A 7423-nucleotide genomic window follows, 5' to 3' on the forward strand; every position below is an offset into this window, starting at 1 on the left:
CTAGGTCAGATGAAAACATACACTAAGCTCTTGGATTGGAATGGCTTTAATATCGAGGTACCACATACTTTCTAGGCAAGCATTCGCTATAGCTCGACCCTACGAGGTGAGAGTTGCTGCTTTTCTCTTCTACCTGATAATGAATTGTACCCACCTGGTGTCCCAGGTCTAAATCAGTCCCTGATTAGAAGGGAACAATGACAAAACACAGTGGAAGTGGCTTTGAGGTCCAGAGAGGAGTTTGAGGGGAATAGAGAAGGAATGAGACACATGAAAGACTTTGAGGTTTGGTTTATGTTGATTATTTATTGGGTATTTACAAACAAGCACATGCGGGAGTCAGACACTGACTGACGCTACAGGGACACAGTACACTATGGAACAGTGAGGTACGGGGCAGGCTACATCACACCAGAGAGATACAGAACCCACTGCTACACACACATGCTTGTTCGTTCGCACGCAAGCACGAACACACACACCAGTGGAGGCTGCTGAGGGGAGGATGGCAAATGGAATGGCATCAAACACATGGCAACCAGATGTTTAATGTATCTGATACCATTCCCCACATTCCGCTCCAGCCATTACCACAAGCCCGTCCTCCCCAATTAAGGTGCCACCAACCTCCTGTGCTGCACACACACACACACAAGACCCCAGATAGATAGATAGAGAGATAGACGTGAGGGGACAAATACAACAGAGGTGTATATATATATATATACACCTTTCAGGGACTCCAGGGTCAAATACCACATCCAATAAATGTACAGCTTTTCATACAAATCAATGCATTTATCATGGCTCCTCTCACACAATGGAAAATATACCCGAATCAACAACAAAAAATAACTAGAAAATCCTTGTCAACATACTGAGATTGTTACCGTCACAGACCATGTGTATTTCCTGAAGTTATGTTTACCCTTCACCTGCATCTAGGCATGGCACATTGAAAGGTGGGCGTTGCTGACACTAACTAGCTCCTCCCTCATACAACCTAATTTACTACAAGCTGTAATTAAAATACATTATAGATAGCTCTAAAACAACTCATGTCAATTTACTGGCTGAAGAAAGTATTTGTCTAGCTTGTTTTGCTGCCGTGACCCAGCTAAAGCCTTTAGAAGACCAGGGGTGTAGTGTGACTGGCCTTGACACACAGTGGCTCCACTGTTTGGTAAACAACTATCTATTGGAGCTACACTTTGTCTTGAGACACGCAGCGATTTGGATTAGCTAGTTAGGTTGTTGACATACTAGCAGGTGCCATACCATTGCATTTGGTGGAAGATTTGGTAAAGTAGCCTGTATAATGCAAGTGCAAAGTTACAATGTTTCCAATCTATTGTTGTCATAGGGTTGTCATAGGGACACTAACCCTGTGCTACACCACAGAGGCTTGTTGGCATGGTAACCTTTTATATTTTTTCTGACCAATCAAAAGAGCGATATTCCCAATGAATTTGAATTTATCAAATCAAAATCAAATCAAATCAAATTTATTTATATAGCCCTTCGTACATCAGCTGATATCTCAAAGTGCTGTACAGAAACCCAGCCTAAAACCCCAAACAGCAAGCAATGCAGGTGGAGAAGCACAGAGGCTTTTCATACAAATACAAATTTATGGGTAATATGTTTTATTCTTCATTCCTCAAGTAACCTGAACTCTTCAAGAAGTGCCATGTCACCCGCAAGTGACAAAACAAAACAACAAAAACAGCAAACAAACAGTTCCTTTAAACCAGAAGCCTTTGAGAAGTACATCATATATCATTACCAAGCCTACAGAATAACTACCAACCAAATCAGAAGATAAACATAGTAATAAACATTATTACTTTAACGTTATTCTACTACCACTATCGTTACTACGGTATTAAAAATGATGACCTTACACGGGTTAGCATGACAGGTAGGGAAAGAAGGAAGGTACATATGAGAGCTGAGGTACAGTTGGGGAAGGGCAGCCTCTCCCTCAAACACATAGGCTTGACAGTCGTGGTGTCTTCCTACACATACAGTACATCAGGGAGTAGCTTACTGCTTCATCTGAAAGCTTGGATAGTCTCAGTCAGGAACATACAGCTATGGCCCTGGAAACCCACATTGTCTACTGGTCTCAGTAGCCTTTTGTATTGTCTTGTAGTCAGACTTAGTAACGCCCAGGTAACCAGTCAAGTTAAATATCTGGGGAATCAAAGATGCCAATTGATCTATGAGGTAAAGGAAAAGTAACCAGACTAGAGTTGATCATCCCTGGGCTGAGTAGAAAGACACAGGTCTCAAGTCCCTCAGACTGTTTATCTGTCTGTCTGTTTATCTGTCTGTCTGTTTATCTGTCTATTTGTCTATCTGTCTGTTTGTGTCTGTCTATCTGTCTGTTTATCTGTCTATCTGTCTGTCTGTCTGTTTGTGTCTGTCTATCTGTCTGTTTATCTCTCTATCTGTCTGTCTGTCTGTCTGTCTGTCTGTCTGTCTGTCTGTTTGTGTCTGTCTATCTGTCTGTCTATCTGTCTGTCTGTTTATCTGTCTGTTTATCTGTCTGTTTATCTGTCTGTTTATCTGTCTGTCTGTCTGTCTGTCTGTCTGTCTGTCTGTCTGTCTGTCTGTCTGTCTGTCTGTCTGTCTGTCTGTCTGTCTGTCTGTCTGTCTGTCTGTCTATCTGTCTGTTTAACTGTTCATCTGTCTATCTGTCTGTTTATCTGTTTATCTGTCTGTCTGTTTATCTGTCTGTCTGTTTATCTATCTGTCTGTTTATCTGTCTACCTGTCTGTTTATCTGTCTGTCTACCTGTCTGTGTTTATCTGTCTGTCTATCTGTCCGTCTCAAAGCATTGATATTTCCATAAGCACTGAGTAGTATGTGTTAGTGAGGTTTAAGAGGTGTGGACTGATTGAAGTTACAGCATTGCTATGCCAGTTATACTTATATACTGTTGGATACTAGAATGTCCTTTAGATAGATATGTGTCATATAGATAGATATTCTTCTGCATTCAAGGGTTGGGCTCAATTCGAATTGAAGGCTGCCGATTCAGGAAGTGATTTGAATTTAAAATCAGCTACTTAAAAAACATAAATAGCTTCTCCTTTTCAATTCATTAAGGAGTCATTAAAAATACAGGCCCCTATTTCAATCATCGAATTGGAATTTCAGTTTACTTCCTGTATTGGTGCCATATTGAGCCCAACCCCACTGCATTCACTCAAAGCATTCATTATACAATAAATGCAGTCTAAAGGTATGAGACTAAATCTATCAGGTTATGATGAAGATATGAAGGATATGATGTCAAGACAATGCATACAACACACACTAAGATGAAGCCACTGGATTCCAATAATTGACAAAAACATTGGAGCTGTCCGTGTGTATCATGACTATAGAGGAGTGACTGGTGAGTTGGGGATAAAAGGCCAGATCACTTATCAATTTGATTCATGATCAACCTTATCTATAGTAACGTTTGACTATCTGTTATCTCTTGGTTATCTATCCATCTATCTATCTCGGTTAAATTCATCTATATTCATATACCTATATATTATGTATGTATATTTATACAGTCAAATAGTTATCCTTTTTAAACTGACTATTAATTGTAGTGGGAACATGTCAAACACACAGAGAACAAGCGAAAGAGGTGAGAGATCAATAGGGGTGAAAGGTCAAATAGAACACAGAAAACAGCTACATTTCACTATGGTACTACGTTACGTAACAGGGGCTACGCTCCAATACTCTACCATGGCTCCCTTCACCGGTTAGCCTGGCGGCAAGGTCTGGGTCTAGAGCAGAAACCGACCTGGCTACCAGGCTTTAAATCTTCCCATAGTGACTGCTGATCTGAAAGTGTTTGGATAAGCTGAATGCATTGGTTGCATGTTTCGTCACAATATTGTTTTTAACGTTCGTTTGGACTGATGCCCGACTGAGCATTCTACTCAATGCATCATCATCATTAAGCGCTGATGAAGATTTCATCGAAAGTGCATTACAGTGGCCTGGAAATACAATGACATTCAAAAACAGGCAAATAATTATTAGGAAAATCTTTCGTCATCATTTTGATGTCACCAGATAGACTTTAGATGCAGTACAACATTAGCTAACTAGCTTAAATTGAGGGGAGGCCACCTGATTGTAACTAGCTTACGTTTGCTTTGCTAGCTATTTTTGCAGAATTTTGCAATTAATTTATACTAAACAGTAGTTAGACTCAGAACGACGGGGCTTATCACCACTTTAGGGCACCGCCGATGGCGTGACGGAGGTGCAACCTATGAATGGAATTCTACAAAGCTTTATCCAGTCCTTCTCAGATCAGTGGTCACCAAAGAGAGATGATGAATGGAGGACATTTAAAGGGATAGTCCACACCAAGATAAGTGTTTGTCTGAAGTTTTCACACTTCAAAAGTGGTCTGAAGTCGTGCTGGGTCCATATTCCACACCATCTGGTAAGCTAAATTAAATCTTCCTTAAATCCCCCTAATTAGATGGCATTAGATGGTACAGTTCTTTAGGGATTGAGTTTTGCAGATTTCTACCAGTGCATATAGTGGGATCTACACAACAGATGGTGCGGAGGAAGGACTGAACTAAATCACTTAGACCAGAGATCATCAACTAGATTCAGCCATGGATGGTCAGGGGGCTGGAACATAATCACAAATCATTTGTAGATGCAAATTGACCGCAAGAAGCCCAAACAGATATAATATTTGGCTAAAATATAATCATTTCAAACCTTGCTTAGATTTGTGAACAATCACATCTCTCTCTCTGTGTGGGAATACCTTGGAACAGATTTCCAACATTTACTGATGTTAGTATTTTATGTCCAACAAGTAACCCAAACCCTTATAAAATCATGGGCAGCCAGTTGGGGAACCCTGACATACGACTTTGGACCACTTTAGAGATATAAACATGTGATTTGAACTTAGATTCGAGGGTGAACTATTTCTCTGAGAGCATTGGGACTTCACCACAGCCTCTCTATGGTTGCCTAAATACATTATAGCTTTATGACTTCATTTTCCCTCCCCCAGATATATTCAAACAATCAAAACTCTGATCAGGTGTCTGAAATCACAGGATAAGTGAGGCGTAGCCAATGGGTACGAGCCCCTCTCGGTCTCCCTGACGACAGCGAATCCAGTCGTGATCGACACCCCCTAAAACCACTAACTCCTCCCCTTTCTGGAAGCTTAGCTCCGCCCCTGTGCCAGAGTGGTCGCATAGTGTTCTGACTGACCTGAGAAAGAGAGAAGAATAAGTGATACTACTGTAAAAACATAAGAATGACGTAAAACCGTAATAGACAGTCATGACAACTGAACTGATGTCCGAACTGAACAAACTAAACATGTAATCTAGATATATTTCCAAATATTTCCAATACCTGAGGGGTCTTGGGTTGTCCCATGTCTCCTCCATCTCTCTCTCTAACACCTCTTCTACCTGCTGGGGCTCCAGCGCCCTCCTCTGGTTAGCGCTGGAACTGCTGCTCACCATCCGGGTCAGAACAGACACCCCTGGAGACAACCACTGAGACGGACGTCTGGGGAGGGAGAGAGATACATCAGTGATAAGAGTAAGATACTTCAACTGTCTAGTATCAGAAAACTATCACACAAACACACACCAGCGCACCTGGTTGGAAGTGTGGGTATCGTGGGGTTATTGGAGGCTCCAAACAGCCGTCCCAAACCCCAGGGGACTGCCAATGCTCCATCGACCTGAGGAGGGTCACTCCTGGCCTGGGTACTGGTCTGGGGCTCTGGGGGGTCTCTGGATGTCCCCTCCTGGTTTTGTACTGCAGACAGGCTGAGTTCAGCCAGGTTCTGGCCCAGCTTGCCCCCCCAGCGTACCACAGCCCCCCATCCCTGCTGGATCACCTAGGGAGAGAATAACAGCTCAGAAAAGTGCTGTGTGGTACAGACACTCACCCATGCATTCAAACAAAGACACACACACACGTTGAATTGTGCTCACCTGTCCTGCCTGTTGTGAGAGACTGGCCTCCTCAACATTAGGAGGTGCTAGCTCCCTAATTTCTTTCTCCTGAACCCACATCAGCTGAGGACTTGTCTCCGCAAGACCCCCAAAGACCTTTGCAGGCCCCACACTGAGACTCGCTGGCTTCAGTGACTCCAACAACCCTCCCACCCCTGAGTTGGCCAGGGATGACGAGCTCACATTATGATTGATCGCCTCGGGTTCTGCTCTCCCAAAGTCCAGCTCTGATAGGCTCCCGAGATAGCTGCTGCCCCTGCTTTGGGAAACGGACCCCCGGGGCGAGAGCCTGAATCCCAGGTCCTGATTGGGTGGGCTGGGGATCTCTGGGCTGTGATTGGCTGGATCCAGGTGGTGGTGCTGGAAGAGCAGGTCGAGGTTAAGGGTCAGGAGACTGAGGGGCTGCAGCAGGAGGAGGAGCTCCTCAAACAGAGGCTGGCAGGAAGTCAATGACAAACGCATGAAGGAGGAGGGCCGGTAGAACGTCACCAACACATCTGACAGAGAGAGAGGGAGGCGAAGGAGAGAGAGAGAGAAAGAGATGGAGGGGAAGAAGTGGGGGGGTGAAGGAGAGAGAGAGAGAGAGAGAAAGAGACGGAGGGGGAGAGGGGGGGGTGAAGGAGAGAGAGAGAGAGAGAGAAAAAGAGACGGAGGGGGAGAGAGGGGGGCGAAGGAGAGAGATAGAGAAAGAGACAGAGGGGGAGAGAGGGGGGGTGGTGAAGGAGAGAGAGAGAGAGAAAGAGATGGAGGGGGAGAGAGGGGGGCGAAGGAGAGAGATAGAGAAAAAGACAGAGGGGGAGAGAGGGGGGGTGGTGAAGGAGAGAGAGAGAGAGAGAAAGAGACAGAGGGGGAGAGGGTGAAGGAGAGAGAGAGAGAGAAAGAGATGGAGGGGGAGAGGGTGAAGGAGAGAGAGAGAGAGAAAGAGACAGAGGGGGAGAGAGGGGGGGGTGGTGAAGGAGAGAGAGAGAGAGAAAGAGACAGAGGGGGAGAGAGAGGGTGGTGAAGGAGAGAGAGAGAGAGAAAGAGACAGAGGGGGGAGAGAGGGGGGGGTGGTGAAGGAGAGAGAGAGAGAGAGAAAGAGATGGAGGGGGAGAGAGGGGTGGTGAAGGAGAGAGAGAGAGAGAAAGAGACAGAGGGGGAGAGAGAGGGGGGTGGTGAAGGAGAGAGAGAGAGAGAAAGAGACAGAGGGGGAGAGAGGGGGGGTGGTGAAGGAGAGAGAGAGAGAGAAAGAGATGGAGGGGGAGAGAGGGGTGGTGAAGGAGAGAGAGAGAGAGAAAGAGACAGAGGGGGAGAGAGGGGGGGTGGTGAAGGGAGGAGTGAGAGAAAGAGACAGAGGGGGAGAGAGGGGGGGTGTGAAGGAGAGAGAGAGAGAGAAAGAGACAAGAGGGGGAGAG

The 7423-nt window shown here is 45.1% G+C and overlaps 1 protein-coding gene across 1 annotated transcript in view; it reads right to left on the reverse strand.

Annotated features, from left to right (window-relative positions):
- Nucleotides 1–1627: 1627 nt before the first annotated feature.
- Nucleotides 1628–7423, reverse strand: part of LOC116353150 (flocculation protein FLO11) — a 35125-nt gene continuing 29329 nt past the window's right edge. Inside the window, exons 8-11 of the mRNA XM_031787400.1 lie at nucleotides 6009–6526; nucleotides 5667–5911; nucleotides 5416–5574; nucleotides 1628–5268 (exon numbers count right to left, since the gene is read on the reverse strand). The gene's annotated coding sequence lies outside the window, so the exon portion shown is untranslated. The remainder of the gene's footprint in view (nucleotides 5269–5415; nucleotides 5575–5666; nucleotides 5912–6008; nucleotides 6527–7423) is intronic.

The sequence above is a fragment of the Oncorhynchus kisutch genome, linkage group LG13, assembly GCF_002021735.2.
Source record: "Oncorhynchus kisutch isolate 150728-3 linkage group LG13, Okis_V2, whole genome shotgun sequence".
NCBI classification, from domain to species: domain Eukaryota; kingdom Metazoa; phylum Chordata; class Actinopteri; order Salmoniformes; family Salmonidae; genus Oncorhynchus; species Oncorhynchus kisutch.